Here is a 12,809-nt window from a genome sequence, read left to right as displayed (position 1 = left end):
ATGGTGTGATGTCTGGAAGAAATAATCCCCAGTGTGGCTGGTGTAATCTTAATATTAAGAGAATGAAGCCATGATAATCTGATCTGTATTATTATGTATCAATGTGACTATTATTGTGACTTTGGAACAATATCAGCGTCATTCTGTGTATTAATAACCCATGTTATGTCATTTGGACTATGTTCACACACTATTCTGTTTACACACAGTTTATATAGTATATTTTGAAATATAAAACAGACACTTTGTTATCCCCCCCCCTGAAAATTTGAACAAATCCAATTCCAATTGGACATTGCTTAATAGTTCACCTGTAGGTTATTTTTATTACTATAGCTTTAAAGCAGTGTTTCCCAACCAGGGTGCCTCCAGCTGTTGCAAAACTACAGCTTCCAGCATGCCCGGACAGCCTTTGGCTGTCCGGGCATGTTGAGAGTTGTAGTTTTGCAACAGCTGGAGGCACACTGGTTGAGAAACACTGCTTTAGGGTGCATTCACACTGAGGAATAGGAGAGGAATCTTCGCGTAAAAAATTCCGTCGCGGAATTAGATTTTTTTTCGTGCAAAATTTGCGCAAATATAGAGGAAACAGTTTTTTTTTTTTTTTGCTGGACTACAACCACCAATTGGAATTTCCCTTTTAATAATTTTTTTTGTGCAGAATTTCCATGTGAATTTCGCGCAAATTGCATGTGGAAACGATTTCAAGCTGAATTTTATTTGCCATTGACTTAATGGACTTCTGCTCGCATATTCCACAAGCAAATTTAAGCCCTTTTTTTTTTTTTTATCAACTGGTGCCAGAAAGTTAAATAGATTTGTAAATTACTTCTATTAAAAAATCTTAATCCTTCCTGTACTTATTAGCTGCTGAATACTACATCACGAGCACAGTGCTCTCTGCTGACATCTCCATTTTAGGAACTGTCCAGAACAGCATATGTTTGCTATGGGGATTTCCTTTTACTCTGGACAGTTCCTAAAGTGGACAGAGATGTCAGCAGAGAGCACTGTGATCATGATGTCAGCAGAGAGCTCTGTGTTTCAAACAGAAAAGAATTTCCACTGTAGTATTCAGCAGCTAATAAGTACAGGAAGGATTAAGATTTTTTAATGGAAGTCATTTACTAATCTTTATAACTTTCTGGCACCAGTTGATTTAAAAAAAAAGTTTTTTTACCAGAGTACCCCTTTAATTCTAAGCGGAAATTTCAAGAGGAATTACTCGAGTAAATGACTCAGTGTGAACGCATTAGAGAGAAAGAAAAAGTGCATGGTACTGATTTTGGACTTATACCAGTGTTTTACTTTAAAAAATATTTTTACTTTTTCACCCTTTTTTCAGTAGGTTAAAGGGGTTCTCCGATGCTTAGACACCTTATCCCCTATCCAAAGGATAGGGGATAAGATGCCTGATCGCGGGAGTCCCGCTGCTGGGGACCCCCGGGATCATGCACGCTGACCCCGTTTGTAATCAGTCCCCGAAGCATGTTCGCTCCGGGTCTGATTACCGACGACCACAAGGCCGGCGATGTGTGACGTCACTCCTCCGCCCCATGTGACGTCACGCTCCGCCCCTCAAGGCAAGCCTATGGGAGGGGGCGTGATAGCTGTCACGCCCCCTCCCGTAGGCTTGCATTGAGGGGCGGAGCGTGATGTCACGCGGAGGCGTGACGTCACGCGCCGCAGGCCTTGTGGTCGTCGGTAATCAGACCTGGAGCGAACACGCTCCGGTGACTGATTACAAACAGGGTGCCGCGTGCAAGATCCCGGGGGTCCCCAGCTTCGGGACTCCCGCGATCAGGCATCTTATCCCCTATCCTTTGGATAGGGGATAAGATGTCTAAGCACCGGAGAACCCTTTTAAAGGAGTACTCTAGTGCAGAGTATTCCTGCTCCGCCCTGCCCGGGCTGAAAAATAAATGAAAATGAACCATCACTCACCTCCCTGGGTTCCCGCGGAGCGTCACTACAGCTGAGCGGTCCTCCGGTGAATCTCCTTCATACTTCCGGGTGTAACAAAGCGTCACATGGCGCTCAGCCTATCGCCGGCCGAGGCTGAACATCGCGGCGGCCAGCGATAGGCTGAGCGCCATGTGACGCTTCGTTACACCCGGAAGTATAAAGAAGATGGACCGGAGGACCGATCAGCTGTAGTGACGCTCCGCGGGAACCAAGGGAGGTGAGTGATGGTTCATTTTCATTTATTTTGCAGCCCGGGCAGGACGGAGCAGGAGTATTCTGCACTAAAGTACTCCTTTAAGGCTGGATTCACACCTGGATGAATTTATTAACAGCAAAAATGCTAGCACAGTTTTTTTTTGCGCAATGACTTGTGCCAAAACTATTATCTAATTTTGTGCTATTTTTATGTTGTCTGTAGTGGCTATGACATTTTTCTTGTGCGCTTCAGGGGGTGTGGTTAGCAGATGTACTGGTTGGTAAGCTGAACTTATCACTTAATAAAAAATAATTTGTACTACAGTGACCAGCTGACATATGAGTGTGTGTAAGCATAGCACCCTTTTTTGCAATATCCATAGCACCCTATTATGCATTATGTGTAAATACAGTCCTAGGCTATGCCAACACAGCATAAAATTAAACCGTATATTTAATTTTATGCTTGCATATTTGGATCAATACGCAGCCGAATTTTACGCTGTGTGAATATAGTATCAGGCTAAAGTCCCACCACATTTCGGAGGGTGTTTACTATTACCATTTTTTCATGCCAATCTTAAAGGGGTATTATAGGCCAAAACTTTTTTTTATATATCAACTGGCTCCGGAAAGTTAAACAGATTAGTAAATTACTTCTATTAAAAATCTTAATCCTTCCAATAGTTATTAGCTTCTGAAGTTGAGTTGTTGTTTTCTGTCTAACTGCTCTCTGATGACTCACGTCCCGGGAGCTGTGCAGTTCCTATGGGGATATTCTCCCATCATGCACAGCTCCCGGGACGTGACATCATCATTGAGCAGTTAGACAGAAAACTTCAGAAGCTAATAACTATTGGAAGGATTAAGATTTTTTAATAGAAGTAATTTACAAATCTGTTTAACTTTCCGGAGCCAGTTGATATATATATAAAAAAAGGTTTTGCCTTAAGCTAAACTATATTGAAGAAAGATACAACACATTAAATAAGGCTAAGTTCACATTGCCGTTGTGCTCCATCCCATTCTGCTCTTTTTTTTGTGCCGAACGTTCCCCAAAACAGGTTATAGAGCAAATTACTCCACCAGGTCACCACAGGTCCCTGACAGATTCCATTGACTTGAATGGGGTACGTCGGGGGCCACAGTTTAGTGGAGGGAGAAAAAAAGTGCATCCACAATTTTTTCTCTCTGCGAAATTCACAATGTTTTGACAGAATTGCAGACGGAGCTCCATTTAGTGGAGCTCAACATCAATGTGAAAGACCATAGGTGCACACTTCTTAATATATTTGTAACATCTATGTCTGTCGTGTGCCCTAGGCTGAAATCTATTCTAATTAAGGAGCTGGCATAGATTTTTGGCACTCCTGGCAGAAACCGACCTGATCTGAGAAGTCGAGATCCACAACAAATATGCAGTAAAATGTGCATTTTTTCCCCCCCCGAAGGATAGGGGATAAGTGTCTGATAGTGGGGGTCCGACCGCTAGGACCCCCGCAATCTCCTGGCGAGAGCTGGATACACAGCATTTAGATATCTTCGACTCTCTCTAGGTATATGTGGAGGGGGCGTGTCGGCTGCCGCTTCGTGCAGGGGTCAACACATTCCATTCCTGTGGACTGCTGGGGTGCTGTGTAGGAGATCACGGGGGTCCCAGAGGTAAGATCCCTCCACTCCCACCCCCTGCAATCAGAAACTTATAAGCTGTCTTGCATGATAGTTCTCTATTAATACATATTTTTTAAACTGTGTATAAGACTGGGTTCAACTGTTTTTGTGTCTGTTTTACTGGTTTCCATTTCAATTCGCTGCATACTAAAGTGTAGTTGACATCATACAAAAAAAAAAGAAGCGTATACATTCTAATTCTTTATTGTATAGTGTAAGTCAATGGGTAATGAATTCTGCTATATAGCATATGGCAGAATCAGTTTTGGGCTGTATTCAAAGGTACAGTATCCTGTGCATATTTGATGCACAGGATTTGAAGCTGCAGAGTAAAATGTAAACTAAATGACTAAACACAGCTTCAAATCTGCAGCTTTAATTCCTGTGTATCAAATATGTGCAAGATACTGTACATGTGAATAGACCCTTAAGCATCCAATAACATATACATTTTAAACAAAACATTCATGCTAAATGTAAATACAATTAATGTAAGCATAAAAGCACTAGTAGAAATGAACATGCATTTATTAAATATATAGAACAATAAATAAAACTAAAATTAAATCCATACTTCCAAGGGGTTAGGTATCCCAGTAAAATATAGCACTAAAGTAATATGTGCTTTTATAGTGAATGTAATACATAGCTTGAACCACTATAATGGTTTGAATAAGATTTTATACCACAACAAAAAATTTCAGAAGCAAATCTTTAGCAAAATCTGCATAAAACTATAGAAATTGGGAGAAAAATGATGTGGTTTGTTGTAGATTAAATTTATATACTGCATATTAAAAATTCCAACCATAGGAGAATTTTTATTTTTTAACTGTCATTTTTATTGAAATTTTTTAAAATAAGAACAAATATAAAGACAGCAACACAATATTGCAACGGGTCCATAAGGCCCCGCATTGCCAAACAGAACATACAAGTGAGTCATAAAATGCAGCATCAAAAAAGACAGGAATAAACTCAAATGAGCAAAATCAATAATTGGGCACAAGGTAAATCAGTAACGCTATCCAGCAGAGCAGATTGGGCAGGAAACAGCATCCAACAAACAAGAGAAGGGGAGGGAGAAAGCCTAAAGACAAATCCAATGGGCAACATACAAGGTGGGGGGAGGGGGGGGGGGGCGCTAAAAGACAAAGAACAAAACAAAAAATGGAAAAGGGGGAAGGAGGAAAAGATAGGAGAAAGAAGCCTATCAGAACAGAGTCATGGTGGCTGTCGATAAAAGAAGCGATCCCACGGTTCCCATACCGAAAGAAATGGGGATAGTATTATTCAAATAGGCCGTAAGCGAGAGAACAAATCTCTCGTATACGTGCCAGTAGGTCAGCCTTAGATGGAGGAAGAGTCCGCTTCCAACATTTAGCAATAAGAACTATGTGCATGAAAAGTTTAAAGGGGTACTCCGGTGAAAACCTTTTTTCTTTTAAATCAACTGGCTCCGGAAAGTTAAACATATTTGTAAATTACTTCTATTAAAAAATCTTAATCCTTCCTGTACTTATTAGCTGCTGAATACTACAGAGGAAATTCTTTTCTTTTTGGAATGCTCTCTGATGACATCACGAGCACAGTGCTCTCTGCTGACGTTATTATAATAATAAAAAGTCTTTATTTATTGTTCTTAGTGGGATTTGAACCCGAGGCCCCAGTGCTGCAAGGCAGCAGAGCTAACCACTAAGCCACCATGCTGCCCTTAGCATACATCTGCTATGCATGGTTACTAACATGGACAGAGATGTCAGCAGAGAGCAGTGTGCTCGTGATATCATCAGTGTTCCAAAAAGAAAGGAATTTCCTCTGTAGCATTTAGCAGCTAATAAGTACTGGAAGGATTAAGATTTTTTAATAGAAGTAATTTACAAATATGTTTAACTTTCTGTTACCAGTTGATTTAAAAGAAAAAAGGTTTTCACCGGAGTACCCCTTTAAATGGCTTGGGGAACGTGGTCTGCATGTGGAGCTGAGCAGAAGTGCTGCTGTTGAGCTCCTGCTTACCCTGGGATTTCTCCTGAAATACTTCCCCCTGACCCTCGGTTTCGCTTACCGGAGGGTGCTTCCGGACTCGGGGGATTCTGGTGACTCCATAGGTGCGGCTTGTGACCCTGCTCTGGTAGTGGCGGCGGGTCTTGCCACGCAAGAGGACCGGGCTGCTGTGGAGAGTGAGCAGAGGTAGTCCTGGGATGTGGGTGGCCTCTGCAGCAGAGCAGCGAGGCTCGGAGGTGAAGCTGTGGTGCCCTGGGGTGTCCTGGTGGTCCCTGAAGTCCCGGGAGCCCCCCCAGTGTTTCCAGACTCGTGGCCCGCCATGACAGGTTTTCGTGGGTGGGGCCTAAGCATGGGCCTGGTCGCCTGGGTAACCCCGCTCTATGTGCTGCTGGAGTGGGACCTCTGGGCTGCCCTTAACACAGGGTGGCTGAAGACTGGCACCTTATCCAACTGGGTCTGTGAGTACCTGCACCATATTGTTATACCTCTGACCCTGGGACTGAGCATCAATATACCTCTTCAGGACTGGCTGGGAATTGTAGTGGGCTGCAGGTTGGCACACTGGCTTTGCTGCTGCTCTTTCACTCTATCTGTGATGGACTGTATTCCTGTTCTGCAAGTGGTCTGCTGCCCTCCGAAGTCTCAATACTGCTGCCACCTTCCTTGTGGTGGGACTTTCTGCTATCTTACAGGGAGCAGTGTGCTCTGAGGGCTACGGCTGTGCTTCCCCCTTCTGGTGCCTTACTTTGCTTACACTCATCCGGTGGGTGTCTGCGTCCCATCATGGGAGGCTCCAGGGGCAAATCCAAGCACAAGAAGTCGGGAGTTGGAGTGTATCTTCCTGCTATGGACGATGATGCTTCTTCAGATGGAGGTCACTCTGAGGCTAGTGGCTACTCCCTGCGGGACTCTGTGGCACAAACTCCACTATCTACTAAAGTGGTGGCTAACGCAGCTAAGTCCTTAAGTCAGTTTTCCAGATCTGCGGAGCCGTCGGGCAGCACCTTGCCTCACCAAATTGGGTTCGGGGCTGATGGGCCCTCGGATCTGCCGCTCCATCCTTCTCCTGATCGGCTGCAGTATGATGGAACTCTCATGGATCTCTGCTTTACTGAAATTCTGTCCACTATCACCTCCTGTCATACTTCTATGATTACTAAAGTGGATGAGCTGCGACAGGAATTTGTTATTCTCCGCCATGAGGCTCAAAAGCTGAGAGATCGCACCACAGAGGTAGAGAACAGAGTCTCCATGGTTGAAGATACACTACGCCCTATCCCTCAGCAGATTTCTGAATTGCAGCTGCAGTTTCGGGGCATGGTGGATAGAGCTGACGACTTTGAGAACCGTATGAGGTGCAAAAACGTTCGGTTGGTAGGCCTTCCTGAGAAAATGGAGGCCGCTGACCCTGTGGCATTCTTAGAATCCTGGCTGAAGGAGCTGCTGCCTGCAGATACCTTCTCTGTGGAGCGGGACCAAAGGGTCCCTGCCAGACCTCCTGTGCCCGGGGGGGCATCCTCTGCGTTTCTAGCAAAGATATTTCACTTTAAAGACAGAGACGCTATCCTGAGAGCGGTGAGGATCAAGGAAGAGGTGCTCTTTGGTGACAGCAGGGTCTCCTTCTACCTGGACTTCTCTGTGGAATTGAGGAAACAGCGAACCCAGTTTACGGAAAGCAGAGCCAAACTCCGCTCCAAGGGGTATCGCTACGCCATGTTGTGCCCGGCTCGGCTGAGGGTGATGGATGGCCGCACTACTAAATTCTTCACCTCACCTGCGCATGCGATGAAGGGCAGAGCGCCCTAGAGCGGCTCAGCCGCCGGACTGGTGCTCCTGATGGACTGCCTGCTCTCTTAGTTAGTTAGCGGTAGACTGTAATTATCCGAGGTCCGAGTTCCCCCTAGGATTTCCCGGGTTAGTGGGTCAGGGGGTATTGACCTTAGTTTACTGGGGGGGGGGGGGGGGCGGGAGGCGATGGTTGGTGGATTGTAAGTAGCTCCAGCACTCGCCTGATACGATTTTCTAGTTTGGGGTACAGGTCTGCACTGGTTTAGTTAGTGTGAGACAGGGAGTTGTTTTGGGGATGTTTTATTGTTCCTATTTGTTCTTGCTGTTTGGTGTTCTGTCTTTGTCTGCCGGGTTATGTTTGTCTGTGGTGTGCATGGGAGCTCCTATCGTTACTGGGTACTTGTACAATGGGGTAGGCCCTGTTAGCATAACTTCTTGGTTTAATGATGGGGTCCCTTAGGATACTGAGCTGGAATGTCCGTGGACTAAATTCCAAGTTTAAGAGAGCGCTGTGGCTAGATTTTGTTTAGAGACAATCCCCATATATTATTTGTCTGCAGGAAACCCACCTCACGGGCCAAAAGGTCCTGGCCCTAAAGAGGGCGTGGGTTGCGAAGGGTTACCACTCTTCCTACTTGTCTTTGGCTACGGGGGTCTCAGTCCTTGTCTCTAAGTCCCTCCCCTTGATAATCTCCCAGGTTTCCTGTGACCACTTTGGTAGGTATGTGATCTTGCATTGTGCGTTTTCCTCTTTTTGCTTTAATCTAGTTTCTTTGTACGTGCCTCCTCCCTTTCATGTGACCCTCTTGGACTCGATTGTAGATAAGCTGACTTCCTTCCCTACTGACCCTGTTCTTTTTATAGGAGACTTCAATGTGGTTCCTGACCCCCAGCTCGATCGCACCAGGGCTGTGGACCCCGGATCCTCTGCATTAGCTTCTTGGCGTCTGGGGTTGGGCCTTACTGATCTTTGGAGATGGAAATACCCGAATTACTTATTCTCTTACTACTCCTTGCACAGGACCTTTTCCCGAATCGAACTCGCTTTTGCTTCGGCTGACCTACTGCCAGCGTTGAGTGAGGTGAGCTATACTAGTAGAGGGATCTCAGATCATTCTGCCCTAATAGTTACCTTGTCCCTAGGCGCTAGGCCCTCCTCACGTTTGTAGAGAATGCATCCTGGGTGGCTTCAGGCAGAGGAAATTTCTTCTGCCTTGGAGACCGCTCACTCTGACTACTGGGCCCATAATGCCTCTCATCCGGATGTCCTCGTCCAGTGGGATGCTTATAAAGCCGCGGTTAGGGGAGCATTAATGGTGGGGGTAGCGGCAGGAGAGCGCTATTGGGAGCCCGGGAGCGGGCGCTGCAGTCGGAAATAGGGGTTCTTGAGACAGCGGTGGTGAGGGACCCTACTCAGGAGGCTGAAAGGGAGTGGGCCAGAGCTCAGAGGTCTCTTTTGATTGTCCAGAAAGATCAGGTTCATTTAAAACTAGCTGCAAGGGAGCCAGACATATCTGAGTTGGGGATAAGAATGGTAAACTTTTGGCCTACCTGTCTAGGGAAAGCCGTCCTGTGGCTTCTATACCCTGTGTACGCACTGGGGATGGGTCCCTTAGCTCTGACTCGTCAGTCATTAATAAGATCTTCCATTCCTTCTATAGCTCATTGTATTCCTCCTCTTCTGGGATGGTCCCTGAGATTATAATAGCCTTCCTGATAGAACTTCCCCTTGTCCCACTGACCTCGCTCCAGTCCTCTGGTCTGGAGGACCCGCTGACGGCTGAAGAAGTGTCCAGGGTTATTAAAGACTTACCCTCTGGGAAGACTCCGGGGCTTGATGGATTGGTGGGGGACTGGTACAGGCTGAATGAGGAGAAATTGATCCCCATCTTACTTACTCTGTATACAACGGCCTTTGAGTCTGGGGCTCTGCCTGACTCTATGAGAGAGGCTCCGATTGTAGTACTGCTTAAGCCTGGTAAAGATCCGACTTTGCCGGACTCTTATCGCCCCCATTTCTCTCCTCAATGTGGATATCAAAATTTTAGCAAAGGTCCTGGCGAACAGGCTCCGGGGAGTCATTTCCTCTGTAGTTCACCCTGACCAGACTGGGTTGATGCCCGGGAGGGCGAGTGATATTAATGTTAAAAGATTCCAGCTTAACATTTCTGCAGCCAAGGAGGGTATATCCCCTGGTTATGTGGTCAGCCTTGATGTCTATAATGCCTTTGATTCAGCTGAGTGGAATTATATTTGGCACCTGATGCGAATCCTCCGCTTCGGACCTGTTTTACGAAAATGGGTTTGGTTGCTGTATGACTCCCCTAGGGCCCGAGTAAGCACTAATTTGGAGATCTCTGAGTCGTTCCAGTTAGGCAGGGGCACTAGGCAAGGGTGCCCTCTATACCCCTTTCTGTTTGCCTTAGCTGTAGAGCCCCTGGTGGCGGCAGTTTGCTCCTCTACCTCGATTAAGGGGATCACTAGGGGTTCCCTGACCGAGAAGATATCTTTATATGCAGACGATAACTTAGTGTACTTGCCTGACGTTGGGCACTCCCTGGATGCTCTATTCTGTCTGTTGGAGAGGTTTGGGGAGGTCTCGGGTCTGTGGGTTAACTGGGTTCTGCCCTCTATACTTCCTAACGGGTTGCAGGCAGTGTCCCTGTTACGCCTAGCGCTCCGGGTCCCCGCTCCTCCCCGGAGCGCTCACGGCGTCTCTCTCCCTGCAGCGCCCCGGTCAGTCCCGCTGACCGGGAGCGCTGCACTGACATGGCCGTCGGGGATGCGATTCGCACAGCGGGACGCGCCCGCTCGCGAATCGCATCCCAAGTCACTTACCCGTCCCGGGCCCCTCCTGTCATGTGCTGGCGCGCGCGGCTCCGCTCTCTAGGGCGCGCGCGCGCCAGCTCTCTGAGACTTAAAGGGCCAGTGCACCAATGATTGGTGCCTGGCCCAATTAGATTAATTGGCTTCCACCTGCTCCCTGGCTATATCTGATCACTTCCCCTGCACTCCCTTGCCGGATCTTGTTGCCTTGTGCCAGTGAAAGCGTTTAGTGTTGTCCAAAGCCTGTGTTACCTGAACTCCTGCTATCCATCTTGACTACGAACCTTGCCGCCTGCCCCGACCTTCTGCTACGTCTGACCTTGCCTCTGCCTAGTCCTTCTGTCCCACGCCTTCTCAGCAGTCAGCGAGGTTGAGCCGTTGCTAGTGGATACGACCTGGTTGCTACTGCCGCAGCAAGACCATCCCGCTTTGCGGCGGGCTCTGGTGAACACCAGTAGCCTCTTAGAACCGGTCCACCAGCACGGTCCACGCCAATCCCTCGCTGACACAGAGGATCCACTACCTGTAAGCCAAATCGTGACAGTCCCGCTTTTAGTATCTGGGTGTGGAGGGGTCCCCGAGAAACTCTGAGGTTATGGCCCTTAATTTGGATCCCCTATTTAATAGTGCATTTACTTGTTTGCAGGCATGGGACTCCTTGCCCTTGTCTTTGGCCGGTAGGGTTAACATTTTCAAAATGATCTTCCTCCCCAAGTTCCTCTACCTCTTTCACTTATCCCCTATTATTCCTCCCAAGGTTTTTTTTTTTTTGTTAAACTTAACCGGGCTCTGAGATCCTCCTACTGGCAGAATAAACCTCCGAGGTTGGGACAATGACCTTTCCAATGGCTTCACGGCTTTGGCAGGGGCTCTCCTGGGTTCTTATGAGACGCTGACTAATACATTATACAGGTATCTTCCCCCTCTATCCCTTCCGGTCCCTATCAAGACGATGGCTGCGGTCTGGTCTGTGGTTTCCGGAAGCTTCCCTCAGCCTGTTGTTTCTCTGAGAACACCCATGTGGGGTAACCCACATTTGGAACACCTACGGGAGTTGGAGGCAGACGGATATTGGAGCTCCCAGGGAATCAAATCTGCCATGCACCTGTTTGGAGACGACTGTGTCTTTCCTTCATTTGCAGAGGTTAGAGAACGTTTTAATGTTCCACAGGATGCCCACTTCTGGTATCTTCAGTTGAGACATGCGGTCTCTGAGCAGTTTGGTTCCCTGGAGGTTACCCCTGTCTTTAATGATTTGGAGCTGCTCCTGGGGACCACCGACCTGGCTAAGCCTCTCACCCAGAGTTATGCTTTACTGCAGTCAGTGGGTCCGGACCCGTTTGCGTTGGCGCAGTTGAAGTGGGTTGAGGATGTTCCCAGTCTTTCGGAGGATATGTGGAAGGAGGTTGTTAAGACATATTATTCTACAGTAGTTAGTGCTCGGGATATGCTTATTCAATCCAGGTTTGTCCTCCGTTTGTATTATACTCCAGTGAGACTGCATCAGATGGGTGTCTCGGGATTGGAGGTCTGTTTTAGGAGTGGGAGTGAGAGGGGCACCTCTTTACATGCGGTTTGGACTTGCTCCTGCGTAGTGCCCTTTTGGAAGGAGGTAGTGACGTTCTTGTTGGATCACTTGGAATTTCCCTTTGTTTTAACGCCAGAGGTATGTTTGCTGGGGGTTATTCATGGGTTAGTGACTGGCTCCTAAAGACGCATTTTGACCCATTTCCTCTTCTTTTGTGATGGCATGGAAGGATGTATCATCGCCCACTCTGACCCAGTGGATAGCCCTAGTCAACAAATATGTCCCCTTGTACCATGCACTTTATGTCAGTAGGAAATGTCCCAAAAAAATTGACAATGTCTGGGTACCATAGTTGTTGTTGCACATCTCTACTAATCCCCCAGTTCGGGGAGCCTCCTAGACATAGAATGGCTAGTTGGGAATAGGAGCTCCTAGGGTGTGTCTGGCTGTGTGTGTGTGAATGGACTTGTCTGTAGTGTGGTCTTTTTGTGCTGTTGTTATTGGTGGGCCTACCCTCTTCCCGACTAGCAGGACTAGCCCTCTAGTGGAAGAGTTCCCCCACTTTTTTTTCCCAGGACTTGACCCCTTGTACATCCCATGAGCATTTTTAACTGAGTCTCCTTATAGGCGGTGCAAATAGAAGCCTTGGAGGCACGTTCCCAGTTCCCAAATGATACACCACTGAGGAAGAGTAATGATGGTCACCAGAACCTCTTCCCAATGGCGCATATAGTGGTGCAATGGCGGATTGCCATCAGGGGGGCTGAGAAGGAAAGAGTAAATATCAGAAAGAAGTCCCTTAGTCTAGGGTCCATTCCGGCACAGTTTTTCA

The 12,809-nt window shown here is 47.1% G+C and overlaps 1 protein-coding gene across 1 annotated transcript in view; it reads right to left on the bottom strand.

Moving 5' to 3' along the window:
- Positions 1 to 12,809, bottom strand: part of DPYSL3 (dihydropyrimidinase like 3) — a 137,764-nt gene that overhangs the window by 61,186 nt on the left and 63,769 nt on the right. The gene's annotated exons all lie outside the window — the stretch shown is intronic.

Source organism: Hyla sarda, chromosome 4 (genome assembly GCF_029499605.1).
Source record: "Hyla sarda isolate aHylSar1 chromosome 4, aHylSar1.hap1, whole genome shotgun sequence".
Lineage (NCBI taxonomy): Eukaryota > Metazoa > Chordata > Amphibia > Anura > Hylidae > Hyla > Hyla sarda.
This window is presented reverse-complemented; position numbering and strand designations above follow the sequence as displayed.